A 9,293-nucleotide genomic window follows, 5' to 3' on the forward strand; every position below is an offset into this window, starting at 1 on the left:
TTAGAAAGAGACTGTTTAATTTCACCCTTTTTCCTTCTCTTTCTTTGTTTTTTCGAAGTTTGACTGGACTTAAAGTTCAGTCTTAAAATGTCACCCAAAAATGTCAGTCTAAAAGCTGCTTTTTTCCAGACAGGAACAAGGAGCTTTCAAACTTCAAAAATAACAAAAAAGCACCATAAAGGTCTTGTTTGCTGTCAGGTTTAGATTCAAATATGTTATCAGGTTAAAGGCGGTGACAGAAAGTTTGCATTTTTAAGCAAACAAAAGATTACATTTAGGTCTTAAATACACTACTGTTTGGGTCTCTAGGATTTTTTATGTTTTTAAAAGAAGTCGCTTATGCTCACCAAGGCTGTATTTATTTGTATATACAGTACAGTAACATTTTTTATTTTATTTTGTAAATACAGTAAAATCTGTAGTATTGTGAAATATCATTACAATTTAAAAGAACTATTTTCTATTTAAATTTATTTGAAAATGTAATTTATTTCTGTGATGCAAAGCTGAATTTTCAGCATCATTACTCCAGGCTTCAGTGTCACATGATCCTTCAGAAATGCTGATTTGCTGCTCATGAGACATTTATTATTATTATGAATGTTGTAACAATCTTTTGTAACATTATTAATGTCTTATAAAGCTCAATAAAGTTTTGGTCAATTTGTTGCATTCGTGTTGAATAAAAATATAAATTTCTTTCAGAAAAAAAAAAAACGTCCTGACTCCAAACTTTCTTCAGAAAAATATAGTGCACAAATCAAATGGACCACTTTTATGATACTTTGATGATGCTTTACTGGCGTTTTTGGAGCTCGATAGTCCTCATTCACTTTCATTGTGTGGAAAAGAGTCAACTCTGAGATTCCCAAAAACATCTCGTTTTATGTTCCTCACAAGAAAGAAAGTCATAGTTTGGACTGGCATGATGGTGAGTAAACAGTGACAGAATATTCATTTTTCAGTGAACTGCTCCTTTAAGAATGTTGCTCGTATATTTTCCTCTCTGTACTTGTGATTCTCTCTCTGTTTGTTCTCTCCACCTCTCTCTGCTAGATGAATTCGAGTAATAAAATGTCTCTTAGGGAACAGCTGTTCTCCTCATTACTCTCTCCATCTCTCTCGCTCTCTCTGCTCCCTCCCAGTAGACCCAAGACTCTTATCAACACCGTTAGACACGCACACACTGTTACAGAGTTTCCCAAAGATGTGCCAGAGATCCAACCGTTTTCCATTCTGCTCTTATCCATGTCAAACACTTTATCTTTGTTACCTGACAGCATCTGTCCGCTCATAGACGTGATGTAATGCTCTGTCACACACTGTCCTCAATATTTTGCGCCAAGTAACCCCCCCCAAAACACTTTGGATTTTCAAAAATAACACTCTCTCCCTCTTTAGCGTCCGTGTTTCCTGAGGACTTCTCCATCTTGGCGACGGTGAGGCCGAAGAAAGGCAGTCAGTCCTTCCTGCTGTCGGTGTATAACGAACAGGGCATCCAGCAGCTCGGTCTGGAAGTGGGACGCTCTCCTGTCTTCCTGTATGAGGATCACCTGGGCAAACCCGGCCCGGAGGACTACCCGCTCTTCAGAGGGGTCAACTTGGCAGACGGAAAGTAAGACACACGCACAAGCTGTGTATTAAATTTGAAATATATTGTGTGATTTTGTCACAGTATTTCACAGTCAGGAATGATTTTCTTGACACTGGAAACTTAAGGGCCGGTTACATAACGTCTGGTTAGGTTAGGATTTAGTGTGTTTGGTTTTCATTACTAGCTTTGATGTGCGACATATATAATCTGTCACACTGGTGTGAAGCCAACACCTTCACAGGTGAGCAGACACAGGTGTGACGCCCTGTGTAACTACATAAACACTGCAGAAACACATCAATAACACATATGCAGATGGGAAACTTCGGATAGATAGATAGATAGATAGATAGATAGATGGATGGATGGATGGATGGATGGATGGATAGATAGATAGATGGGGGATGGATGGATAGATAGATAGATAGATGGGGATGGAAGATGGATGGATAGATGGAATAGATAGATAGATAGATAGATAGATAGATAGATAGATAGATGGACAGATAGACAGATCTATAAATGGATGGACAGACGGAGAGACAGATGTATAGATGGATAAATGGATAGTCCCTCATTCATGTGTGTTTGTGTCAGGTGGCACCGTGTGGCGATCAGTGTTCACAAACAGAGCATCACTCTGGTTTTGGACTGTAAGAAAAAGGTGACACGGACGCTATCCAGAAGCCCTCACCCCATCATCGACACCAAAGGCATCGTGGTCTTCGGGACGCGTATCCTGGATGAGGAGGTGTTTGAGGTAAGAAGCAGCTCCAGAGTCTTTCCTACAGAATATTAGTCGAAAAGTTCTTCACATCTTCTCAGAGCATCTCCTTAGAGGCTTCTTTATTGCTCTTTCATGGCTCAGCAGTTTGATGTGAGCCGTTGTTGTCTAAGAGTAAGAATTGAGATACAGTAGAAGATAGATCACATTTGCACTGGGCTTCTTTGGTCTTGCTGTCAGGGTGTTGTGGGTCTTTAGCAGGGATTTGTGGACATGTGTCTGTGGTCTTCACTGAGTGATGAAATGTTTCAGCATCTCTCTGTGACTGTGTCCAGTGGAGATGTGAGAGAGGAACGTGTGCGTGTTTGTTTAGCAGCTAGTTGTGGTTATGTAGTGCTAATGTAAGATTGTAGTGTTACCCTGTGGCACAAGGGTTTATAGACTGTCACGTGTGCTTGTGTGTGTGTGTAATGGTCAGGTCAACCATAAATGTTTAAAATAAGTATACAGTACATGTGAAGTGTGGTTGTGCTCGTATTTGGTCAGACTGTATTGCTCAGAAAGATATATCATAGTGCTCATGTTATTTGTGCACTCAGTGTGTCCCCTAAAGAGACACAGTGATAGTAAAAAAGGAGATGGGATAAAACAAATATATATATATATTTCAGTTCTTTTGTGTTCGCTCGCAAAACATTTGCATTTTCCTGAGAAATTTCATGTTTGCTTGCAAGACTTTTGTGTTTGAATTAATATGAGGTGGTGGGAGGAAAAAGGATATTTGTCTCATCTGCAAATTTTTTTGAAAGAAATGCAACACTTTTGTGAGAGAATCCAAATATTTTGCGAGTAAAAGCAAGTTTCTTGAGTGAACGTAGTACTTTTGCCAGAAAATGCAAATTTTTGCAAGAGAATGCAAAGTTTTTTGGGGGGTATGTAATACTTTTGCGAGATAATGCAACATTTTTTGAGAGAAATGCAATACTTTTGCGAGAGATTGCAAATATTTTGTGAAAAAACGCAACGTTTCTTGAGAGAAATGCAATACTTTTGGGAGGGAATGCAAATATTTAGCAAGAAAACGCAATGTTTCTTGAGAGAAATACAATACATTTGCGAGAGAATGCAAATATTTTGTGAGAAAACGCAATGTTTCTTGAGAGAAAGGCAATACTTTTGCGAGGGAATGCAAATATATTGTGAGAAAATGCAACGTTTCTTGAGAGAAGTGCAATACTTTTGCGAGAGAATGCAAATATTTTGTGAGAAAACGCAACGTTTCTTGAGAGAAATGCAATACTTTTGCGAGAGAATGCTAATATTTTGTGAGAAAACACAACGTTTCTTGAGAGAAATGCAATACTTTTGCGAGAGAACGCAAATATATTGTGAGAAAACGCAACATTTCTTGAGAGAAATACAATACTTTTGCAAGAGAATGCAAATATTTTGTGAGAAAACATAACGTTTCTTGAGAGAAATACAATATTTTTGCGAGAGAATGCAAAATATTGAGAAAACGCAATGTTTCTTGAGAGAAATACAATATTCTTGCGAGAGAATGCAAATATTTTGTGAGAAAACTCAATGTTTCTTGAGAGAAATACAATATTTTTGCGAGAGAATGCAAATATTTTGAGAAAACGCAACTTTTCTTGAGAGAAATGCAATACTTTTGCGAGAGAACGCAAATATATTTTGAGAAAACGCAACGTTTCTTGAGAGAAATACAATACATTTGCGAGAGAATGAAAATATTTTGCGAGAAATGCAGTTTCTTGAGAGAAATGCAATACTTTTGTGAGAAAATGCAAACATTTTGTGCGAAAACGTAAAGTTCCTTGAGAGAAATGCAATACTTTTGCATGAAATTCATTTTTTGTGATGTTAAATTAGTCAAAAGGTAAGACGTTTTTGCACAATATTGGACAAAAATGCTAAATAAATAATGCAGTGCAGTATGCAGGAAGCAATTATTTTCAGAAACTGAAATTTGAAAATTGAATTTGTTGCCGTTTGTTTAATCTCAGTGTGTCTTGATAGAAAAAGCTGAAGGATTGTGGGATTGGAACGGTCGGGGAGTGGATGTGAATCATTCAGAAGGACTGTAGGTAATGTTAGTGTTCATCCCGAGGGTTTTGACCGCAGACGCATGGGGTTCATGGAATGCTGATGTGTCTTTAAGGTTTGGTCTACCTTTCTGTTTGAAGTTAAAGTGTTTGGAGAAAATGGAAAGAGCCGTGTGTTTTTTTCCACAGAGCGAGACACCGAGTCACCACAGAATCTTAACCAAACCCCTGTCGTATACACACAGCAAAATCATATTTCATTTCAGAGTCTGCACGTGTAATTTAATTCCCTTAAATGCTGACAAATTTCACTAAGATAAACAGAGAGAGAAATAAGAGGGAATCTCAAAATCAGAGAGGAAATGAACAAAAAGCGTACACTAGATGGTGTGTTATTTGCATTAAGTTGACCTGTTGGGTTTATTTGGATTTAAGTGCTTAAGTTTCCCTAGTTGTTTCTTTAAAATGATATAAAATGTTGCATGTTCCAAAACTTTGTGAGCGGCCTATTTAGACAACATTTTTTGCATCATAGTCACACTTTTTCTAATTATGCCTCTCATTTTGGCTGAAATCGACAGCATGTATACTTTTATAGATAAGACAATCCCAGAATGCATTGGGATGAGCTCAGTGATTTCATCCAACATGGCAGATGAGAGACATTTTGACTATAAATAATATACTTAATTTGTGGGGCTTTAATGGAAAATACGGATATACTGTTAATAGTTCTGTTTAGTTAAAATGCACTCAATATTTAATATGTGTTTTAATGCTTTTTTTATGCTACCATCATACTAACATTATAAATGATGCCCTTTAATTGTAGCAGAGAGTTTTGCATAGGAAAGCACTGTTTGCTTTATTATTTTTTTAAAATGTAAAAACTAAATTCTTGCTTTTGTTGCACAAATAATTACAAAGAAACAGCAAGTAACACATTAAATTAAATGTGACGTTTTGAGGTAGAAAGACTAAAATCGTAAAACATACTCTAATAATCTTTAAAAAATATTAATTTTTTGTATAGTGAGGTTCTGCACTGTAGAGTAGGGGTGGGAATCACCAGAGGCCTCACGATACGATATTATCACGATACGTGTGTCACAATACAATATTATTGCGATTTTAAATATATTGCGATATTCTGCGATATATATTGCAATTTATTACCTTTTTCCAACTTCAAATGACAACATCTGTTTTAACTAAAAAGAAACATTTCTCAGTTTGTTTATCTCACTTCAGTTTTATTGTTGCAGTGCAAAATGGGATTGTCAAGCAGACAAACTGACCAACACTTTCATGAAAACCTGTCATAAATGTTGTATGCACCTGGCAAACTCAACTATTTGTATTACAGTCTAATACTTGGCGTCTGTGTATCGATACAGTATTGCTGTGGAAAATATCGCGATCCTATGCTGTATCGATTTTTTCCCCCACCCCTACTGTAGAGCATTCCAAATGTAGACAGTAGACAGTAAAGCAGTAAAGTTCATCTTCAGTCTCCTGCAGCATCTCACTGTTATCAGTTTTAGGTTTGTATCAGATGGAAAATATCTCACACACGGAGGGAAAGGTGATGTTTTTGTGGAAAGTTCTGGTCAGAATGAGGAGTCTGAAGCTCATGTCTCATGACATCATTGAGGGGGTTTCCACAGCACATGTACAGGTCAGCAGAAGTGTGTGTGTGTGTGTGTGTGTGTCAAATCCTACAGACGTGTGGTTGAAATCAGCATGATTCACACTAGGGCTGCACGATAAATCGCATGCGATATTTAACGCGCATCTTGTCAGAAAGCCGGTTCTGAAATCAGCGGTAAATCTCCATCACGTGCGTGCTTTCACATTGAGCAGCATTAACCACACAGAGCCGTTGTTCACTGACTAGCTGTGCAAAAAATCGCTCGAATATGAACGTGGTTTTGCGCAGCTAGTCAGTGAACAACGGCTCTGTGTAGTTAATGCTGCTCAATGTGAAAGCACGCAGGTGATGGAGATTTACCGCTGATTACAGAACCGGCTTTTCTGACAAGATGCGCGTTAAATATCGCATGCGATTTATCGTGCAGCCCTAATTCACACGTCACTCATCGCACTCGTCTGCTCGATCTGTATCATCATTCTGTCTAACCTGACTGAAAGAGAAAATGAGAGAGGAAGAAAGATATTTAAAGAAAGAAATGCTTAATGTTTAGATTTTCTCTTTTAAAGAAGGACAACAGCAGCTTTAACATCAAGAGAGCTGACATAAAGACATGAAACTGCATTCACTATACATTTAACTTCTATAATGTGCTGCATTTCTGAGTGGAACAAAATATTGTGTAGACAATAAAGTGGGCGGGACTTGATAGTCAGGATTTAACTTGAAATGTGTTAGGCTGTGATAAGTTTCCTTATTATTTTTCCTATATGCACCACTGTAAAAAATATTTTTTTGCAAATTTTATTCTTTAAGGATGCATTAAATCGATCAAAAGTGAAAGTAAAGACATCATGTTGCAAAAGATTTCTATTTAAATAAATGCTGTTATTCTAAAATTTATTTTCATCAAAGAACCCTGAAAAAAATGGCATTTCCACAAAAATATTAAGCAGCACAACATTATTCAACATTGATAATAATAAGAAGTGTTTCTTGAACAGCAAATCAGCATATTAGAATGATTTCTGAAGGATCATGTGACACTGAAGACTGGAGTAATGATGCTGAAAATTCAGATTTGCATCATAGAAATAAATTACATTTTAAAATAGTTTGAAACAAAAAATTGTTTTTTTAAATTGTAATAATATTTCACAATATTACTGATTTTACTGTGTTTTGATCAAATAAATGCTGCCTTGATATACAGTAAGAGACTTCTTTCAAAAATCAACCACAAACATTTGCATCCCCAAATAGTCAAGTAAATTACATATTTATTTTTCTTTAAAATAACTGTATTTGTTTACATATTTTGCAGTTCCATTTGGTGCTGCTTAAATTACAAATTGTACATTTAAATATGCAACATTTGTATGTAAATTGGTTGCATAAACTTTCTCAGGCCGAATGAGGGAGAACATTAAAGCAACATTGCACAGATGTTTTGGTTCAGTAGTTTCCTGGCATTCCAAATTAAACTTTATAATGGTTCCTAGTGAAAACACAGTCTAAATAATCCATCATTCAATGCTGCAGTTAAGGAAGCTGAACATAAAAGACCAAGAAACTTTTGCTGTAGGGCCAGAGATGGCATTATAATCGAATGGAGAAGTGAAAGTGGAGGTGAGTGAGAGAAAAGGAGAAATGGAGTGAATGCTGACGGAGGGTTGGTGGACAAAAGGAACGCAGGGAAAATGCAGTGGTAGACATGCCTGTTGCTTTTGGCAAATATCTTAAAGGTCTCCAGACGCTGCCACTGTGTGTGTGTTCACGTCATTGGATGGTTTGGTTTCTGTGGTTGTTTTTTTTTTTACTCTTGAGGATGGCCAGACGCTGCCTGGTGTGTGTGTGTGCGAACATCATCACATGTGTGAGCGTCTACATTGCGGTCTTGAGTTCGCACAGATATTCAGTCGCTCTTGTGGAGTGTTTCATGCTGCTTCATTAAAATCTTTTGCGATCTCTCCCACAGCGTGAGTCCATGTTCTAATGCGGATCACATGTGGCCTGATTCCTGTGTCTTGGGCTGATGAGGTCATAAGCAGCTGCGATGATGTCATTTTTAAACAAACCTAATAAGTACAAGACTTCAAGCTTTGAAACTGTGGTTAGACCAGATAGAGTGTGTTTGTGTGGGTGAATCTAACACAAACTGTCAAGAACATGTCTGGGTCATATTTAACTCCAAAATCAGTAGAAATTCAACAGTTTTTAACATATTTAACGTTGTGTGTATTTTTAATGATAATTTACAGAATTACACAAAAGACTGCCATGAAAATGATGTCACGATGCTAATCCAGAAAATAAATAAATAAATAAAATAAAAATGTTTTTTTTTGTACAAAGTCCTTCCATACAGGTTTAATTTTCTTTATGCATCATATGTAAACTAAATTCTAAGTAGTATTAATAAATATAAATTGTAATAATTGATATATATATATATATATATATATATTATTGTGTGTGTGTGTGTATAGATATGTTATATATTATAATATGTATGTGTATAGATTATAGACTATAATATGTATCATTATAATATTATTATAATATTAATATATATTTCTTATTTTATTATTATTTTAATAATAATAATTTTGTCTTTATTCTTTTCTTTACTTTAATTTTGACTTAATTCTAATATTATTTTTATATATACTATTAATACAGTATATATTATTTAATATCCATCATTGTAATAAAAACATCCTCTCACGTTCAATTCCTTTTATTGTAATCAATATATAAATCATACATTAATATATATAATGACAATATTAACTGTATAGATATATAGTAAGATAAATAATATATTTATATATATAAATAAGATAATTATTTAATGAATAATATATACATGTGATTTCAGGCTGTAATATGAGTCAGACGTGTTTTCATGAGATTCATCCAATGCGTGTGTGCAGTACGTGCACGTGTGTGTGTGTGTGTGTGTGAACATGTCACATGTGTGTTGAAATGAAATATGGCAGGACAGAACGAGGAATCATCATTATAATATTATTATAATATTAATATATATTTCTTATTTTATTATTATTTTAATAATAATAATTTTGTCTTTATTCTTTTCTTTACTTTAATTTTGACTTAATTCTAATATTATTTTTATATATACTATTAATACAGTATATATTATTTAATATCCATCATTGTAATAAAAACATCCTCTCACGTTCAATTCCTTTTATTGTAATCAATATATAAATCATACATTAATATATA

At 35.1% G+C, this 9,293-nt stretch overlaps 1 protein-coding gene across 1 annotated transcript in view; it reads left to right on the forward strand.

Moving 5' to 3' along the window:
- The first annotated feature begins 2,281 nt into the window (after positions 1–2,281).
- Positions 2,282–9,293, forward strand: part of LOC107661606 (collagen alpha-1(V) chain-like) — a 67,549-nt gene continuing 60,537 nt past the window's right edge. The window contains exon 1 of the mRNA XM_016451267.1: positions 2,282–2,354. The gene's annotated coding sequence lies outside the window, so the exon portion shown is untranslated. The remainder of the gene's footprint in view (positions 2,355–9,293) is intronic.

Source organism: Sinocyclocheilus anshuiensis, unplaced genomic scaffold (assembly GCF_001515605.1).
Source record: "Sinocyclocheilus anshuiensis isolate Anshui unplaced genomic scaffold, SAMN03320099.WGS_v1.1 scaffold1425, whole genome shotgun sequence".
Taxonomy (NCBI): Eukaryota; Metazoa; Chordata; class Actinopteri; order Cypriniformes; family Cyprinidae; genus Sinocyclocheilus; species Sinocyclocheilus anshuiensis.